Below are 20,588 nucleotides of genomic sequence, written 5' to 3' on the forward strand. Positions count from 1 at the left end.
GGAGTACCTCAAGGCTGTATATTGTCACCCTGCATATTTGACTTACATGCAGAGTACATCATGAGAAACGCTGGGCTGGATGAAGCACAAGCTGGAATCAAGATTGCCAGGAGAAATATCGATAACCTCAGGGAGGCAGATGACACCACCCTTATGGCAGAAAGCAAAGAGGAACTAAAGAGCCTTTTGATGAAAGTGAAAGAGGAGAGTGGAAAAGCTGGCTTAAAAACCAACCTTCAAAAAACTAAGAGCATGGCTTCCAGTCCCATCACTGCATGGCAAATAGATGGAGAAACAATGGAAACAGTGACAGACTTTATTTTCTTGGGCTACAAAATCATTGCAGATGGTGACTGCAGCCACGAAATGAAAAGATGCTTGCTCATTGGAAGAAAACCTATGACCAACCTAGACAGAACATTAAAAAGCAAAAACATTACTTTGCCAACAAAGATCCATCTAATCAAAGCTATGGTTTTTCTAGCAGTCATGTATGTATGTGAGATTTAGACCATAAAGCTGAGCACCAGAGAATGGATGGTTTTGAACTGTGGTGTTGGAGGAGACTCTTGAGAGTCCCTTGGACTGCAAGGAGATCCATCCAGTCCATTCTGAAGGAAATCATCTCCAAGTATTCATTGAAAGTACTGATGCTGAAGCTCCGGTAATTTGGCCACCTGATGCGAAGAGCCAGCTCATTGGAAAAGACCCTGATGCTGGGAAAGATTGAGGGCAAGAGGATGAGGGGACGACAGAGGATGAGTTGGTTGGAAGGCATCACCAACTCAGTGGACAGGAGTCTGAGTAAACTCCGGGAGTTGATGATGGACAGGGAGGCCTGGCGTGCTGCAGCCCATCGGGTCGCAAAGTATCGGACACAACTGAGCTTCTGAACCACAGCAAACAAATCTGACCATTTCCGAGCTGTGAAACCAGTCTGGACTGTTTCACTTAAACTCTCTAGAACTTGGCCTTTTTCAGCTAGACAGTGGGTATAACAAAAGGATTGACTTGACGGTTAAGTTATATCACGGACCTAAAGGGACTTGATAAAATGCACACTTGCGCGAGAACAGGTGGACGCTGAGTTATTTTGTGTAGGCAGGTGCTGAGATGAAAACCAGTGACACGCGCCTCTCATGACTCACATTCAAGGACAGGTAGCAGAGCACATTTGTGTTAAAAGGCAGAGTGCCCCCCGGTGGGCACTTGTAGGACTGCAGGGGAAGCTGGGAAATAGAGGCAGTCTGTGTGAGGTGAGACTGAGTGGACCTAGGGAGAGTTATCATTTTGTCCTCACGCCAGGGTTCCTCCGGACTTCCCAGGTGGCGCTAGTGGTAAAGAACCTGCCTGGCCATGCAGGAGACATAAGAGACATGGGTTCGATCCCCAGGTCGGGAAGATCCCCTGGAGGAAGGTGTGGCCACCCACTCCAGTCCTCTCGCCTGGAGAATCCCATGGACAGAGGAGCCTGGCGGGCTGCAGTCCACAGGGTCGCAAAGAGTCGGAGAGGACTGAGTGTCCGAACAGCAACAGCAGGGTTTCTCAACCTCAGCACTAGTTACATTTAGGGCCCAAGAATCCTTTCTCATGTGGGAATGTCTTGTCTGACCTCTACCCCTTCCATGCCAGAGACCCTCCCCAGAGTTGAGACAGTGAGGAATATCTCCGGACATCGACTGATGACCCTACGGGGACACAGTTGCCCACAATTGAGAACCTCTTTAAATCTTTCCCATGAACATCTGTTAATTAGATAACTCTTTTAAAAATATGTTGATTTGTGGGGCTGGTGCATGGGGATGACCCAGAGAGATGTTATGGGGAGGGAGGTGGGAGGGGGGTTCATGTTTGGGAACGCATGTAAGAATTAAAGATTTTAAAATTATAAAAATAAAATAAAAAATAAAAATATGTTAATTTGTTTGGCTGCCCAGGTCTTAGTTGCAACACTGTGGGTCTTTGGGCTTCATTGCTGCATCCAGAATCTTTAGTTGCATATGTTGGATCTAATTCCTTGACCAGGGATCGAGCTCAGGCCCCCTGCAATGAGAGCGTGGAGACTTAGCCACTGGACCAGCAGGCAAATCCTTACTTAATATCATTTTAATGGCATTTTTTTTTTTTAATGTACCCAAAGGAAAAACCTGGACACATATGTTTATAGAGCTTTGATTCATCATTGCCAGAACTTGGGAGAAACCATGATGTCCTTTTATACATGAATGGATAAATATTTGAATGTTGCATCTAGACAGTGGAATATTAGTTCAGTTCAGTTCAGTCACTCAGTTGTGTCCCAGCTCTTTGCAACACCATCTTCAGTGCCGAGATGAGCCCCTGGAGCACAGAGAACTTTTAGGGCCGTGAAGGTATTCTTGATGGTGGTGTAGTGGTGGACACGTGCGTGCATCTGTACTAAGTTGCTTCGGTCACGTCCGACTTCTTTCGACCCCATCAGTCCGCTAAGCCTCGGTTTTCTTGAATGAGTGAGTGAAAGTCGCTCAGTCGTGCGTGACTCCTTGCGACCCCATGGACTGTAGCCCAACAGGCTCTTCTGTCCATGGAATTCTCCAGGCAAGAATACTGGAGTGGGTTGCTGTGCCCTTCTCCGGGGGATCTTCCTGGCCCAGGGATCGAACCTGCGTCTCCTAGGTCTCCTGCATTGAAGGGGGAAGGTTGTTTACAACTAGCGCCACCTGGGAGGCTCAGGTGTGTTTATGTCATTTGTCAAAACCCATAGAAGGTGCCACAGCCTGATCTAACCTGTGGGCTTCAGGTGATAATGTCACTGTAGGTTCATCAGTTGTAACAGATGGGCCCTCTGCTGGGGGACCTGGATAATGAGGGAAATGGAGCCTGTGTAGGGGCAAACGGTATACAGGAAATCTGTGTACCTGCCTGTCACTTTCGCTGGAGATCCAAAACTAATATAAAAATGAAACCTGTTAAAAGGGGTGAAAAAAAGAGAGAGAGAGATGTCATCTGCACACCTTTGAGATTTATTCTGTTCAGTTTCACACTTACACGATCCATGAAAGAACTGGGAAGTTTCATGAGACTTTGCACTTGGGTTCTGAAAGCGTCATCTTAACCTGGAAGGGCATTTGCAGTAGTGTCCTGAAGGCTCCCCGTGGCAGGTGTGCGTGCGTGCGTGCGTGCGTGCGTGTGTGTGTGTGTGTGTGTCCCAGAGACCAAGAACCTGGGCTGAAATCCACCCCTCAGTCCAGCGGCAGCCCCTCCACTGTGGTCATTCCCAGAAACAAGGCAGAGACTTGTTTTACTTCTCGAATAGACCACTTCTGCCATATGTTAATCGTCTAAAGTCTCCCTGAGGATATTAGAAGGTTGTCTGTTTTAATGTAATAGGGGTTGTCTTCCCAGGGGGCACTCGTGGTAAAGAACCCATCTGCCACTGCAGGAGACATAAGAGACGCGGGTTCGATCCCTGGGTTGGGAAGATCCCCTGGAGGACGGCATGGCAACCCACTCCAGTGTTCTTGCCTGGAGAATCCCGTGGACAGAGGAGCCTGGTGGGCTACAGTCGATGGGGTCGCAAGGAGTTGGACCCGACTGAAGTGACGGCACACCTGCACACAACAAGTTTGGAGTACACACCTGAATAAAATGAACGTGATATTGCCTGGGGCTCCCCTGACAGCTCAGTGGGTGAAGAATCTGCCTGCAATCCAGGAGACCCTGGTTTGATTCCCGGGTCGGGAAGATCCGCTGGAGAAGGCAAAGGCTATCCACTCCAGTATTATTGGGCTTCCCTTGTGATTCAGCTGGTAAAGAATTTGCCTGCAATGTGGGAGACCTCACGTCAATCCCTGGGTTGGGAAGATCCCCTGGAGAAGGGAAAGGCTACCCACTCCAGTATTCTGGCCTGGAGAATCTCATGGACTGCGTACTCCATGGGGTCGCAAAGAGTCAGGCACGACTGAGTGATTTTCACTGATACTGCCGTCAGGTGGGGATCGGCAGACTCCTACCTATAGGCCAACCCCACCTGCAGTCTATTTTTTTTCAAGCTGTGTTGAAGCATACCCAACACCCATTTATGTACCATTTGCAGCTGTTTTTCAGCTAAAGCAGGCGTGAGCAGTTGTAGCAGACTCAGTTTGGCTGTCAAGGGTCCAAGATTCGTGCAGAGAAAGTGTGCTCACCCCTGCTTTACCAGTCTAGAACTTTTCCCTCTTCGGGCATCATATCCTGAATGTCTCCTGATTTTTAAACTCGGTTTCAGAAAAGGGGAGGATTGTCGGCAGAGTAGCCTAGTTAGACAAATAATAGAGCCACACAAGTACATCCCCTGTGAAGGATCCTGCAGCGCTACTCCTGCTAACTGCATGTGAGACGCACTCCGTGCGTATAGGATGCCTTTGTTGAAATGCCTGCTCCTTGGGCCTTTTAACCGAGGATACAAAACACCAAGCTTCCCCCTTCCTTCCCCTTCCTTCCCCTTCCTTCCTTCCAATTCCTTCCCCTTCCTTCCTCTCCCTTCCTTCCCCTTCCTTGCTCTCCCTTCCTTCCCCTCCCTTCCTTCCCCTCCCTTCCCCTTCCTTCCTCTCCCTTCCTTCCCCTTCCTTCCAATTCCTTCCCCTTCCTTCCTCTCCCTTCCCCTTCCTTGCTCTCCCTTCCCCTTCCTTGCTCTCCGTTCCTTCCCCTTCCTTCCTCTCCCTTCCTTCCCCTTCCTTGCTCTCCCTTCCTTCCCCTTCCTTCCTCTCCCTTCCTTCCCCTTCCTTCCTCTCCCTTCCTTCCCCTTCCTTCCTCTCCCTTCCTTCCCCTTCCTTCCTCTCCCTTCCTCTCTCTTCCTTCCCCTTCCTTCCCCTTCCTTCCTGTCCCTTCCTTCCCCTTCCTTCCCCTTCCTTCCTGTCCCTTCCTTCCCCTTCCTTCCTCTCCCTTCCTTCCCCTTCCTTCCTCTCCCTTCCTTCCCCTTCCTTCCCCTTCCTTCCTGTCCCTTCCTTCCCCTTCCTTCCTCTCCCTTCCTTCCCCTTCCTTCCCCTTCCTTTCTCTCCCTTCCTCTCCCTTCCTCTCCCTTCCTTCCCCTTCCTTCCTCTCCCTTCCTTCCCCTTCCTTGCTCTCTCTTCCTTCCCCTTCCTTCCTCTCCCTTCCTTCCCCTTCCTCCCCCTTCCTTCCCAGTCCTTCCTTCCTCTTCTTCCTTCCTCTCCCTTCCTTCCCTTTTTTTCCCCTTGAAATTCATGCACATAATTAGTGTTTATCATGAACGAAACAACACAGAATCTTTGTGTGTGTGTCGTAAATAGAACTCTTTAAAGAGAACGGATCCCTTTACTCTTGTCTGCCAGTTTACATATAAAGAGAATTGGGTAACCTTTTAGTATAGTGACAAAAAATAACTACTCCATGTAAATAAAGAGTATTCCAAAAATGAATGGTTTTCAAAGAGGAATGCGATGATAGGAGATGCTGCTGCTGCTAAGTCACTTCAGTCGTGTCCAACTCTGTGTGACCCCATAGACGGCAGCCCACCAGGCTCCCCCGTCCCTGGGATTCTCCAGGCAAGAACACTGGCGTGGGTTGCCATTTCCTTCTCCAATGCATGAAAGTGAAAAGTGAAAGGGAAGTCGCTCAGTCGTGTCCGACTCTTCGCGACCCCGTGGACTGCAGCCCACCCGGCTCCTCCGTCCGTGGGATTTTCCAGGCAAGAGTGCTGGAGTGGGGTGCCATCGCCTTGGAACTGATTAATGCAGTGTGACCTCTCACCTCACGGTACCTATGTTCCTAGTTTGGTGAGTGAAAAGAGCAGTGAGGATCATGGCCTGATTTTAATTCCCAGCGGGTAAAGGCTCATGTAGAACTGCCCTACTTCTTGACACTATTATGATATTAAAAGTAGAGTTTATTTTTGGAAGTCATTACCATCTTGGCATACTTGCATTCATTTTCGTCAAGCGCTGTCATCTTTAGCTTGTAGCCTTCCAGAGTCTAGAGAAATGCACGTTGGTTTTCTATTTCTTTTGGGGAATCTATACGCTTCCAGCAGGAGAACCGCCGTTTATTAGCGTGTCTAGCAACTGGTGTATTCACAATCTGTCAGGAAGTCGTCAGGAACATCTCAGCATGTGTCTGAAAAGTCGAAGTTTGGGAGAGTTACATACTGAGCACGGAGTGTCATTTTTCTAGGGGAAAACCTACGTACATAGACAAGCTGGAGAAGGAAAGTCAAAGTCACTCAGTCGTGTCCGACCCCATGGGCTATACAGTCTGTGGAATTCTCCAGGGCAGAACACTGGAGTGGGTGGCCGTTCCCTTCTCCAGGAGGTCTTCCCAACCCAGGGATGGAACCCAGGTCTCCCGCATCGCAGGCGGATTCTTTACCAGCTGAGCTGCCAGGGAAGGCCAGTGATAGTGGGTTGCCATGCCCTTCTCCAATATAGCCATATCCATCTCTATATATATATACACATATATATACATACAATGGAATATTACTCAGACATAAAAAAGGATGAAATAATGCTATTTTCAACAACATGGGCAGACCTGGACAGTGATTCACAAAATTTCTGCTGCCTGCAGCTCAGAGCCAGGAAGGCATCATGGCAAGAAAGCGATGATTTGCTGTGTGTGAACCCCTGGTCTGACACTGCCCGTGGTGGTACCTGGGCTCCTCGTTGAAAACATGTTGTGACATTCTGGTAGGAAGGATTCTGCCATTATTTATTTGCAGGATTACATGACTTTAAGGCACTTAGACCCACAGTGGATGCAGCTATGTATAAACCATTTTTACGGTTAGTTTTCTTTTTCATTATAGCTTATTATATGATATTAACTGTAGTTCCCCGTACTTCATGGAAATACCTTGTTTTTTCTATGTTTTAAGTCTAGTAGCATGTGTCTGCTAGTCCTAAAGTCCTAGCTTACCCCTCCCCAGTCTCCTTTGGTAACCATAAATCTGTTTTCTGTGTCTTTGAGTCTTTCTGGTTTGTAACTCAGCTCGTTTGTGTCATATTTTAAGTTCCACGTATAAGTGATGAGTTTGCCTTTGTCTGACTTCGTACAGTAATCTCTAGGTCCGCCCATGTTGTTGAAAATAGCATTATTTCATCCTTTTTTATGTCTGAGTAATATTCCATTGTATGTATATATATGTGTGTGTGTATATATATATAGATGGATATGGATATATTGGAGAAGGGCATGGCAACCCACTATCATATTCTTGCCTGGAGAATCCCATGGACAGAGGAGCCTGGCAGGCTACCCCAGTGTATGGGGTTGCAAAGAGTTAGACAAAACTGAGTCACACACACATATACATATACACACACACCACACCTTTGGGGCTTCCCAGGTGGCTCATTGGTAAAGAATCCACCTGCAAATGCTGGTGATGTGGCTCTGATGCCCGGGTCAGAAAGATCCCTTGCAGGAAGAAATGGCAATGCACTCCAGTATTCTTGCCTGGAGAATCCCATGGACAAAGGAGCCTGGTGGGCTACAGGCCATAGGGTCACAGAAGAGGCAGACACGACTTCTCGACTAAACAACAACATCCCACACCGTTACCGTCTTGTCTGTCAGTGAACATTCAGGCTGTTCCACGTCCTAGCTGCTGGGTAAAGTGCTGCTGTGAATATTTGGGTGCATGTATCTCTTAGAGTTAGGGTTTTCTCTAAATATACACCCAGGCTGCCGTCTGTGGGGTCGCACAGAGTCGGACACGACTGAAGCGACTTAGCAGCAGTAGCAGCAGCAGCAGCAGCAGCAGCAGCAGCAGCAGCAGCAGCATACCCAGGAGTGGGATTGCTGAATCCTATGGCAATTCTGCTTTGAGTTTTTTTAAGGGGCCTCCATACCATTCTTCTGGAGAAGGCGATGGCACCCCACTCCAGTACTCTTGCCTGGAAAATCCCATGGACGGAGGAGCCTGATAGGCTGCAGTCCATGGGGTCGCACAGAGTCGGACACGACTGAGTGACTTCACTTTCACTTTCACTTTCATGCATTGGAGAAGGAAATGGCAACCCACGCCAGTGCTCTTGCCTGGAGAATTCCAGGGACAAGAGAGCCTGGTGGGCTGCCGTCTCTGGGGTCATACAGAGTTGGACACGACTGAAGTGACTTAGCAGCAGCAGCATACCATTCTTGACAGGGGCCATACCAAATGCATTTCTGCCAACAGGGTACGAGAGTTCCCTTTTCTGCACACCCTCTCCAGCATTTACTATCCGTAGACTTTTTGATGATGGCCATGTGGACCTGTGTGCAGTGGTGCATCATTGTAGTTTTGATTTGAATTTGTCCAGTGATCAGCAGCATCGAGCATCTTCTCATGTGCTCATTGGCTATTTGTGTGTCTTCTTTGGAGGAGCATCTACTTTGGTTTTCTGCCAATTTTTTGGTGGAGTTGTTTGGTTTTCTGTTATTGAGTTGTATGAGCTATTCATGTGTTTTGGAAACTGAGCCCTGTTGAACTGCAGCCCAGCCTGTAGGTTGTCTTTTTGTTTCATTTGTGGTTTCTTGTGCAAAAAATCTTGTGAGTTCACTTCCTCTTTCCTTTTAGTTTTCCAGTGCAGCAGTCAAGTCACATGTTAGTCTTTTCTCAAAGCTCCAGTTCCCTGGTCCTTTCCTCTGGGAGGAGGCTCTTTTCTACTTTCTTGTTAATCATGGATGTTTAAGTGAATATTGGAGGGAACTCAGACATAAACTGCTTGAAATCAGGGTGTGAGACCCCTGACAATATTGCAAAGGTTGCTTCCTTCTCTCTTTAATTTGCTGGTTTGTAATTGAGAAAAACAAGCCAAGCCTGGAATCTCTTCACCTGTGCTTTGGAAAGGACTTATTAACACGTGACTTGATCACCTGGCCAGGTAATTTTTGGTATCTTGGTGAGTTAAGAGTTCAGCATAAGCAGATAAATTGAAACTTGATAGCATGGAATCTCAGAGCTAGAAGGCACTTAACTGTATCTAGCTCCCCACAAAAAAGACATTTTGTTTTTAATATTTCAGCATACCCTGATGAGCTGTTTATCCCTGAATGTAGAATAGTACATTAGCCACAGTGAAGTACAAAGAGATGGTATAAGGCACTGTTAAAGTAGCTTACAGCCTCATAAATAACAAGGGCAAATCAGTAAGTTCACAGATCTTTTTATGTGAATTAAAAAAAAACAAAACAAAACCCTTTGGCAGATTTCAAACATACTAAGAAATGAAGAGAAGAATGGACTTCCAAGTATTCATTGCAAAGCATCAGAAATTTTCAACATTTTGCTAAACTTTTTTCAGGACTCTTTATTATAGAAAGCGTGTACACGTTACGTGTATTTACAGAAAAGGATAAGCCTATAAACTTCCTCTCTTATAATCCTTTATACTTGATTTTCAAGCCCTTCCACTCAAATTGCAACTTTATTTTGTTAAAGCCATTTTTCTTCCTCTTTTTAAATGTTTTTTGCAAACAGGGATATTCTTCTTTCAAATGAATGATGCAGTTTCTTCTTGGTTTCATTTGTACCTCATTAAGTGATGGGATTATATGCTGAACCGTGCATGTTTTGCTATTCCTATTTTTCCAGAGACTTTCTCTCTGTAATAGTTATTATTTCGCTTCATTGCTCTTAAATATTTTTTCTTTATCAGAATTTTTTGGGGGGCTATGCTTCGAAGCATGTGGGGTCCTAGTTCGCTTACCAGGAGATGTGCCCCCTGTAATGAATGTTATCAGAATTCATTGTTATTCTCATGCTCTTAATTCACTGAATGCCCTGAATTATTTCGCAGTTGGATATCTGATGTTTTTGTGTCTCTTAGTGAACCATTTTCTCTGAACAGAATCCATGGTTGACCTCGGTAACCCGTTTTAGATGGTGACAATCTAGGCTAAAGTGTCCCCTAGGCATTCCTTTCTGAGTCTAAGGCCCGTGTGAAAGCGTTACTTCTAATGTTGCACAGTAAGAATCAGGCAGAAGTCGTGAAGAGAAGTGTCTGCTTGGTGAGTCTACTGTCGAGTAGGTTTCTTCCCCTCCATTCTTGTCTCTTCGTAGGAAAGAATTGAAACGACAGACCGACACAGCTCAAGCAGGCAGGATTTCTTAAGCAAGCCACAGGCAGGACAGTCTTCAGACGGGAGAGTGGACCCACACCCACTGGAGTGGTCTGGTCTCATTTTTTCCGTTTCCCTCTGCATACGTGTTTCTCGTCCCCTTGGCGGTTCTCGGGCTCCATTGGCTGTTTCCCCTTGCAAAATAGGGCTTGTGTCTGCACCCAGTCAGGGAAGGGAATGCAGTTAGGGTGTATGGTCAAGCCAATCAGGGAAAGGGCCGTGTTAGGCTCCTTCCCCTCCAGAGCTTCTTATTCCAGGCCTCAAGTTTTCCTTTTCATGGGCTTTTTCCTTTCCTTTCCTCTGCACATGGTTCTTCTCGTCGTCCCTTCCTCTGACTACCATCTTGGACTCTGTTTCCCTAGTCTAACCTACCTAACAGTAAAGTCTGTCCCATTAAAATATAGTTTCTGGATATTATTAGCATTTGGGGGCCTGATCTGTCTGCTGTGTGGAAGACTGTTCTGTGAGTTGTAGATGCTTAATGCTATGCCACTAGCTTCCCTCCTCCAGTTGGGACAACCGAAAAATGTTTCCAGACGTTGCCTAATATCCTAGAGTCCCCTGGAGCAGAGGACACAGCCACCCCTGGTTGAAAGCACCTGTGTTACCACTGTGGACGTGCCATGATGCTTCCGAGTTTTTATTACGGGTAACTCAGCTCAGTCGGTAAAGAATCTCTACAATGCAGGAGACCCAGGTTCAATCCCTGGGTCGGGCAGATCCCCTGGGATTGAATGGAATCCAGTTCAGTTCAACTGATTCAGTGGAGTCAATCCAATTCAGTTCATTCAATGGAATCAATCCAATTCAATTCACTCCCTTCTTAAATCCAAGATGGGAATGGCAACCCACTGCAGTATTCTTCCCTGGAGAATTCCATGGAGAGCGGAGCTTGGTGGGCTACAGTCCATGGGGTCACGAAGAACTGGACGTGACTGAGGGACTCACTGTCAGTTTCATTCTGAATACCTTTGAGAATTAAGGAATGTATTGCATTTGTTAAAATCATTTGCATATCCCACAAATACTTTTCAGCCCCATAAATTCTTACCAGCACGGTTTATGGATAGTGGTTCTCTTTGGTTGTTCATAATGGGAAAATCACGAATGACAAGGTATTGGAAGGTCAGATTTCTCACTTCTTATTTTTTAGCAGTAAACTAATTAATTTGTCATGTTGTATAACCAGAAAGTCATTAACCAAAGTCATATTTCACATGTTTTGTGTGTTTATAACACACACATGATGTTAATTAGTCTTATTGAATTTAACAACTTATATCAAAGATAACCTTCAATTTGTGAGTTACCATCTGTTTTGGACCAAAGAATAGGTCCAAACTAAATACTGAGGCTTTTTTTTTCTTTTTTCTGAACAGCTTGTAATAAGAGCTGTTTATATATTAATTGCCTAATTGAATTATTGTGTATCTTAATGTTTCAATTTTCAAGCAATTTGGGGCTTATTGTGGTGACATCTGCTCATACTTTGATAGTTTATCGTATTTAGCAGTCTCATCAGAAGGCTATTTTGGGTTTGCAACACAGTCCTGAAAACAGTCAGTTGCTTTCTGCATCAGGTTAGTCTCAGGAGTATTGTCCTATTTCATCTCTACTACAGAACTTATTTCATAATGAAATGCATTTTTTATTTTATAAGAAAAGTGCATATTCCCTTGTCCCTGCTTCAGTCTGATGCCCTTAAATGCCTGTTCAAACAACTGTAGAGTTTCGTTTAAATCTTATTTTCCTTCGGTGGTAGATTTTTTTTCAGTTGTTCTGATTATTACTTACATCTTACAGATCCTTATGATGTTTTAAAAATGCACTGTAATGAAACTTAACAGCCTATGAACCTGCTTATAGAATCTTTTTAATCTCCTTTCTTTGAACAGTGTAACTATAAACATACCTCAGTGGGAATAATTTCCTTGACTTTCCTTAAAAACGTTTCAAGAGGTTCTGATTAATTCACTAATAAGAAACAGCTTCATTCATAGCCGTGCTTCTGAATTTGAATTACATTAAACCTGGCACCTTTTTATATCACTTAAGACTATTGAACAAGAATTTACAGAAAGCGGTAGTCATGTAATTTCCTTAGTTTTTGAGCATGTGGATAATTTAAACCCTGTAGGAGGCTGGACTCACCCCCAGCCAAAGACATTTTGTAAGGAAGGAGGTACATATCCTGAAATAGAGGCTGGTTGACTGCTTTGTATTAATATTGACTGAAAAAAGCAAGCTTGTGATATGAAGGATTATCTTGTGAGATACACCCCTGGCTTCTTTACAAATCTGTGCAAATACAGAACCGCTCTGAAACGGAAATGTAGGAGAATAATAGAGGAAAACTTGAGACCTAGCAGTCAGTGCTTCCTTGCTTTATTTTAGGAAGCCGAAAGAAGGGGGGGAGAAAGATTCTAATGTTTCCCTGTCACATAAATGAGCAAATATCTGCACACAAACATGCGTGCCATGATTATTGTAACGTTGGCCCAAGCACTCTTTATAAACTTTCTGTGAGGCATCTTTCTTCTCTTCAGGATGTGTACAGTTTAATTGATTGATTGTATATGATACACTCCCTAAAACAAAGATGTTTCAAGTGGGCGTTCATTATCATTGAATGATAGCAGAACCCTTGTCTGCCCTAAAACCAGTGTTACTTACTTTGAGAGGTTTTCCTTGTAAATCTCTGCATGTACCATAATGCTGATGGCTGGTTTTAATTACTTTTTTACACTGCAAATAAAAGTGCATAGTTTGTGTAAAAGTTGAAGACAGAGGGTATGAAACAGTAACACGTGTTTGAGATCACAACGGAAAAGAAGAATAGGAGAGATCAAAGGTGAACAATTCCCAAAGGATTTTCAGGTTTATTTTGGTTTTGTTGTCTTCCTGTTTTTCAGTCTCATTGTTTCTCACCAGGCAGGTCCCAGCAGACACTTGGCGGTTCCTATGATCGGGTGCTGGGGAGCCCACTGGTTCAGAGGTCTACACATGAAGTCGCCCTAAAGGTACACCCCTGCATTTGATCTTTGTTCTCTACCTGAAATTCGTTTCAAACACAACTGCATTTTGCCAAAACTGAACACCTTCTGTTTTAAAATGATATGTGTCTGAGGTCGTCTTGCTGAAGTTCAAGGTAATTGTTGTTTAATCACTAAGTTATGTCTGACTCTTTGCTACCCCATGGACTGTAGCCCACCAGGGTCCTCTGTCCATGGGATTCTCCAGGCACGAATACTGGAGTACTTGCCATTTCCTTCTCCATGAAGGTAATAGACGAAGCATTATTAAATAATGATGTGCTACTAACTTGATTCTTTAAGATGAATTGGGCTTTTTTGCCTTCTAAGAATTTGGGGAAATTCTTAAAGAGATGGGAATACCAGACCACCATACCTGCCTCCTGAGAAATCTGTATGCAGGTCAAGACACGGACAGTTAAAACCGGACATGGAACAGCAGACTGGTTCCAAACTGGGAAAGGAGTACCTCAAGGCTGTATATTGTCACCCTGCCTATTTAGCTTATATGCAGAGTACATCATGTGAAATGCCCCGCTGGATGAAGCACAAGCTGGAATCAAGATTGCTTGGAGAAATGTCAATAACCTTAGATATTCAGATGACACCACCCTTATGGCAGAAAGTGGAGAACTAAAGAGCCTCTTGATGAAAGTGAAAGAGGAGAGTGAAAAAGTCGGCTTAAAACTCAACATTCAGAAAATGAAGGTCACAGCATCCGGTCCCATCACTTCATAGCAAATAGATGGGGAAACAGTGAGAAACTTTATTTTCTTGGGCTCCAAAATCACTGCAGATGGTGACTGCAGCCATGAAATTAAAGATGCTTGCTCCTTGGAAGAAAAGCTATGACCAACCTAGACAGCATATTAAAAAGCAGGGACATTACTTTGCCAACAAAGGTCTGTCTAGTCAAAGCTATGGTGTGTCCAGTAATCATGTATGGATGTGAGAGTTGAACCATAAAGAAAGCTGAGCATCAAAGAATGGATGCTTTGGAACTGTGGTGTTGGAGAAGACTTTTGAGAGTCCCTTGGACTACAAGGAGATCAAACCAGTCCATTCTAAAGGAAATCAGTCCTGCATATTCATTGCAAGGACTGATGCTGAAGCTGAAAGTCCAATACTTTGGCCACCTGATTTGAAAACTGAAAGTCCAGTACTTTGGCCACCTGATTCAAAGAACTGACTTATTGGGAAAGACCCTGATGCTGGGAAAGATTGAAGGCGGGAGGAGAAGGGGACAACAGAGGATGAGATGGTTGGATGGCCTCACCGATTCGATGGACATGACTTTGAGCAAGCTCTAGGAGTTGGTGATGGACAGAGAAGCCTGGCGTGCTGTAGTCTGTGGGGTCGCAAAGAGTTGGATACGACTGTACTGAACTGAAGATGAAGCTGAATACGGAACCAGCTATTTTAAACTTTTCTGGGTCTTACCAGGAGCAGATGACACCTTCTAAAATCAATGCCTCTCATCAGCATTATGAATTAAAATTAAGCAGCAAAATGGATTATACTTGAGGGCATGAGTCTGTATCTTATTTGGCTCCTGTATCTTAATTCTTTGCTTTGTTAGTTTCTTAATATGATTTGTGTCTATCTGCAAATTGATTTCCTACTTAACCTTGAAAGTATTAGGAAAACATGCAGCTTACTATCAATAGATCTAGTGAGATGACAAGGAGTACCCAGAGGAGCAAACCAAACAATCACAGATGCACAGACATCAAGAATGGAAGCCCAGGAAGTTCCTTGGTGGTTCCAGTGGTTAGGAATCTGCACTTTCCATTACAGGAGGCACGGGTTCCATCCCTGGTCGGGGAACTATGATCCCAAAAGCCTTGTGACCCCCCCAAAAATGAAAAACCAGAGTTGAAGCCCATGTCTCAACCTAAAGCTGATGGTTCCCTTCTCCAGCCTCTATCAAGAAGCAGCGCTGTTAATATTTTGGAAGATGGAATTTTAGCGTTTGATTTTATCCTTTTTTGTGTGTGTTTTCTGGTTCTTTAATTGTTTTAATGGGACAAAAAAATGCTGATAGGAGTTTTGTTATTTTAAAAACATAAGAGGTAGAAATCTGCAGAAGATTTTTTTGCTGTACTGCTTTAAAAAGAACCAGTCAGAAGTAAAATCATAGGCCCAGATGTAACCACAGGAACAACCTTATGTGGTATTTTTGTTTAAGACCAAACATGTAGCAAGGTAAATACGTACCGCTGGCCCTTGACTGGGGTCATCTGCACCGGTTTGAACTGCACCGGTCCACTTATACTTGGGTTTTTTTTTTCCCCCAGTAACTAACTGCTGTGCAGAGTCCGTGAGTGAATCCACAGATGAGGAACCATGGATATGAGGGCCCACTGTAGTTATAAGTGGATTTTCAGCTGTGTGGGATTTTCACCCCAAACTGCATTTTGTTCAAGGGCCAGCTGTATTAGAATTTCAATATTTTTCTTAATTATCTGGAAGGGGTAGTTTGGTTTTTTTAAAAATAAAAAATTAGAAAAGGTTAATTGAGTCTGTGACATCGCATGTTCAGGTTGTAGCATGAGTCTTTTAATGGGCAAAGAATATTCCATTTGTATGGATGTACCACTGTATTCTATTTATCCATTCATCAGCTGATGGACATTTGAGTCGTGTTTACTTTTCTTGAGTTGTTGAGAATAGCGCTGCCATGAACATTCGTGTGTAAATTTTATCTGGATATGTACCTTCATTTTCTCTTGGGTATATACCTGAGAGGAGAATTGCTTGGTCATATGGTAACTCTGTTTAACGTTTGGAAGAATCATCCCAACCTTTCCAAAGTGGCTGTGCCATCAGTCAGTATTTTTAAAACGCAATTGAAAAAATAAATAAATAAAATGCAATTGAGTCATAGTTCAAATGTCAGAGGGCAGAGGGGAGAGAGAACGTCTTTTGCTCACCAGTGTCTTGATTGAGTCTGAATTCAGTATTCAGGGAACATACAAGCTTTGAGTGAGTTGCATTGAGCACACACGTTGACTTCCTGTTGTGAGTTGGGCATTGGTGTTTAGCTTCATAGATGACTCTGGAATTTCGTGTAGCCTTTGATGATTCCCTGTGCAATTTCCATATGCGGATGTTCATTTGGGATTATGCTGGGGAAAGGCATTGCTGCTCACATACCACAGTGCCCATGGTGCCTCCGTGACGGTGAGCTTGGGAGTCAGCTGTAAATCACAGCCCTTTCTCTCTGTGCTGGGTGCTGTGCGTTAGAGTGTGAGGGCTCATGTCTGTTCCTGTTGTTATTCATTCGCCAAGTTTTATGTGACTCTTTGCAACCCCATGGACTCCAGCACGCCAGGCTTCCCTGTCCTTCACCATCTCCCACAGTTTACTCAAACCCATGTCCGTCGAGTCGGTGATACCATCCAGCCATCTCATCCTCTGTCGTCCCCTTCTCCTCCTGCCCTCAATCATTCCCAGCATCAGGGTCTTTTCCAGTGAGTCAGCTCTTCACATCAGGTGGCCAAAGTATTGGAGTTTCAGCTTCAGCATCAGTCCTTCCAATGAACACCAAGGACTGATCTCCCTTAGGATGGACTGGTTGGATCTCCTTGCAGTCCTAGGGACTCTCAAGAGTCTTCTCCAGCCCCACAGTTCTAAAGCATCGATTCTTTGGTCCTCAGCCTTCTTATGGTCCAACTCGCCCATTCATACAGGACTACTGGAAAAACCATAGCTTTGACCAGATGGACCTTGGTCTGTTCCCATTTGACTTAGCCTAGTTTCAGCAGGTCCCTCCTCGGAAAGCAACGGACAAACAGCAGATGACGGCTGTGGTTTCTTCTTGGCTCTTCATTGCAGAGAGACCGGTGGGTTATCCCCGAGGAGCATCCGTCCACATTCTTGGGGGCATCACCTTCAGGTTCCCAGACAGGAAGATTTCCGGCCGGAAAGCAACAAAGCGGGCATGCTCTAATGTAGAGAGGGGAGAATCTTCGGGAGAGCGAGGTTGGCAGACGTTTTCCATCAAGGGCCAGAGAGTAGATGTTGATAGTTGATGCTTTGTGGGCCCCGGGGTCTCTGTTACTTTATTCTGCCTTTACTCTGTGAGAACCGCTACTGATCATACACACCAATGAACGAGTGTGGCTGAGTGACATCGGTAATACGTCGCCGATGGGCACTGGAATTCCATTGTCATCGCAATTTCAGGAGTGGCACAATAGGACTGTTTTGATTTTCCTTGCAACCATGTAGGAGCAGAGACTCCGTGGATAGCTCCTAAGCCTTACGGAAGGTGGGCAACATGTGAATCTGCCTGTGGGCTGCAGTGCACCAGGCTTGACCTCGAGAAAGACACCTGTCTCATTTCTCCTCCAACCATGAGCTCTGAGTTGAAGGGCCTTTAACATGCAGCTCTGAGAGGTCCATGGAGAACTTAAGACAGCATCCACATTGTGCTTCTCCTGGTGGCTCAGATGGGAGAGAATCCGACTGCAGCGTAGGAGACACGGGTTCGATCCTGGGGTCAGGAAGATCCCCTTGGAGGAGGGCATGGCAACCCCACTCCAGTATCCTTGCCTGGAGAATCCCCATGGACAGAGGAACCCGGCGGGCTACAGTCCATGGGGTCGCAAAGAGTGAGACACGATTGAAGGGACTCACACTTTATTACTAAGTTGTGGTTGCTCGGCCAAGACCCTGCAGTTGCTCATGGACTTTAGGAATTGTAGGCCCTTCCATGAGCAGAGTGGCTCTGGACGTGTGTAACCAGCCTTCCCCAGGGGACATTTGATCATGTCTGGAGACCTTTGAGGAAGATGTTGCTCCTGACACCCAGTGGGTGGAGACCCAGGAATGTTGTTCAACATCCTCCAGGGCATCGGGGAACCCATCACAGAGGTCCATGTGGTCCCGAGTGCCCACAGTACCGAGACCGACGACCCCTCCCTGCTCCCGTCGGTATTTCTTTCTGTGGTTTGATCGCCGCAGTCCTCTGGCTGTGGGAATTTCACCTGCCGAGCGCTGGATGAGAAAACTGAATTGCCTTCCGCTTGCTGATTTAAGTGTCAAAGGATGCTCTTGCGATGCTCGACTTCACGATGCTTTTAGTATTTTTCTTTTATGCGGTGTGTTGTTGTTGTCGGTGTGTGTGTATGCGTGCCCACTCGTGTCCAACTCTTTGAGACTGCATGGACTGTAGCCCACCAGGCTCCTCTGTCCGAGGGATGTCCCAGGCAAGAATAGAGCCATGGGTCACCATGCTCGTTTAAAGCTGAGGCATCACAATATATTTCTGTTGTCGTTGTTCGGTCACTCAGCCGTGTCCGACTCTTTGCGACCCTGTGGCCTGCAGCATGCCAGGCCTCCCTGTCCTTCACTGTTGACCTGAGTTTGCTCATGTCCATTGACTCAGCAATGCCATCCAGCTAACTCATCCTCTGTCACCCCCTCCCCCTGCCCTCAACGTCTCCCTATTTGAGTACCAAGGTTTTTGAGATACAGGCTGACCCAGAGGGCAAAGCATCACCTGCCTTTATATTTACAGAGAAAGCCACAGGGTTTTGTTGTTTTTTTTTTTTTTTCACAACTCTGGAGACCACATTATAGGAGTCGATGACCTCACTTAGGATTCCACCTACCACAGAAAAGGGAATCATCCAGGCCAAGGTAAATCTTGCGTATGTGGCTGAAAATCACAGTGTCTGAGAGCTTTCGTAACCAGCCTGTGTAGATTCCTGTGATTTATCAGAGGGCCTAGTGCAGAGACTCTCATTCCAGCCCCTTGGTCTCAGAGATAATTAAAGTCTGTAAATTAATTTACAGACTAATCGGAAGCCTTAGCTGGCAGACCCACGTCCTCCAGCAAAGAAGGGAAAGGACATTTTTACATTGAAGCTGTCCGTATCTCCTGAGGCACTTAGCTGCGAAAGCTTGGGTGCCTGAACTTGCATTTCACCGCGTGGATGGAAGGCTAAGTGAAACCGTGCTGTCGGAGTTACGTGTATGTCTGTCTCTCTGTGACGCAGACCTTTCTTAGCAGTGGCTTGCTGTCATCGGGGTGGACTTTTTAGGAAGGTTTCCCTCTGGACCTGCCTCCCGATCTGGCAGAGGAGTGTGGGCTGGGCAGGGTGTGCGGCTCAGAGGGTTCTAGATGGGGACCCATGGCTGCTTGGGAGGGGACATGTGGTCTTGGCAGCATGTCTGGGCCAGGACACCCCATCCTCTCGAATCTCCATGCTTCATGCCTTTGTGCACAGGGTCGGAACGGAGCTCACCAACCAGCCACTAATGAATCCGGGCGGGCAAATAGGCTCAGAAAGGCCCCTTTCTGAAGGCCTCACCCTGGGGGTGTTTTTTGATTTCTGTGAAGCGCGTCATTATTTTTCTAACCCGAGGAGGCTCCCTTTTCCCTGCTGTCTCAACCCTGCCAATTTCTTTCCTCCTTAGCTGGGTTGTTCTCATACTGATTTCTGAAGACGCTGCCAGATTTTAATTACATTCTAATGAATGTGACTGCAGTTCACGTTCGTAGGAGGAAATTAGGAAAATACTGAAAAGGCACGCCACATGTACATAGATTTAAGTCCAGCATCATCCCAGGCCTGGAGAGACCGGTGTATTTTATTTTACTGTTTACATTTTAGAGGGTATCTTTTATGTGTACGTATGTGTGTGTGTGTGTGTGTGTGGTTTGTGTGGTTTAGTTGCTAAGTCGTGTCTGACTATTTGCAACCCCATGGACTGTAGTCTGCCAGGCTCCTCTGTCCATGGAATTCTCTAGGCAAGAATTGGAAATGGATTGCCATTTCTTTCTCCAGGGGATCTTCCCCACCCAGGGATCGAACCTGGGTCTCCTGCGTTGCAGGCAGATTGCTTACCCACTGAGCCACCAGGGGAGGCCTTGTGTGTGTGTACAAAATGAAACTTAGGCACACGTGCATTCCATTTGAAGCCTCCTTTTTTTTTTTTTCCCACATAGCACTGTATCGTGGACGTCATCACCAGTCATGAAAATCCTTTTGAGGACTACAATCTTACTAGGTTACTTCATTCTCTTATTCAGATGGTAGCGTTAGTGGTTAAGAACCCGCCTGCCAATGCAGGAGGCTTTCAGTCCTTGGGTTGGGAAGATCCCCTGGAGGAGAACAGGGCCATGCACTCTAGCATTCTTGCCTGGCGAATCCCATGGACAGAGGAGCCTGGCGGGCTGAGGTAATAGGGTTGCAAAGAGTCAGACACACTGACGCAAGCTGGCACGCATGCGTGCCACTGCTGGGCATGTGAACTCTGGTGAGGAAAGAATAGCTCTTTGATTATGTTTATAATTTTGGACCATTGGGCTCCCAAGTAAATAAATTTGAATATAAAATTAGTGAAAAATCTTACCTTGGGGGGGACTCTCTTTCTTACTGTAGAATAATATGCATGAAAATACTCCTTACTAAAATGAAGATAAGTCGGGGGGGGCGGGGAAGAAGCTGAAACCACTGTTGACATTTT

The 20,588-nt window shown here is 45.6% G+C and overlaps 1 protein-coding gene across 5 annotated transcripts in view; it reads left to right on the forward strand.

The window, feature by feature from the left end:
- Positions 1-20,588, forward strand: part of LOC138431416 (F-box-like/WD repeat-containing protein TBL1X) — a 247,993-nt gene that overhangs the window by 160,610 nt on the left and 66,795 nt on the right. For 4 of the 5 annotated variants that reach the window (XM_069573549.2, XM_069573551.1, XM_069573550.1 and 1 more), the window contains one exon: positions 13,009-13,097. The gene's annotated coding sequence lies outside the window, so the exon portion shown is untranslated. The remainder of the gene's footprint in view (positions 1-13,008; positions 13,098-20,588) is intronic. The other variant, XM_069573552.1, reaches the window with a different exon arrangement.

Source organism: Ovis canadensis, chromosome Y, assembly GCF_042477335.2.
Source record: "Ovis canadensis isolate MfBH-ARS-UI-01 breed Bighorn chromosome Y, ARS-UI_OviCan_v2, whole genome shotgun sequence".
Taxonomy (NCBI): domain Eukaryota; kingdom Metazoa; phylum Chordata; class Mammalia; order Artiodactyla; family Bovidae; genus Ovis; species Ovis canadensis.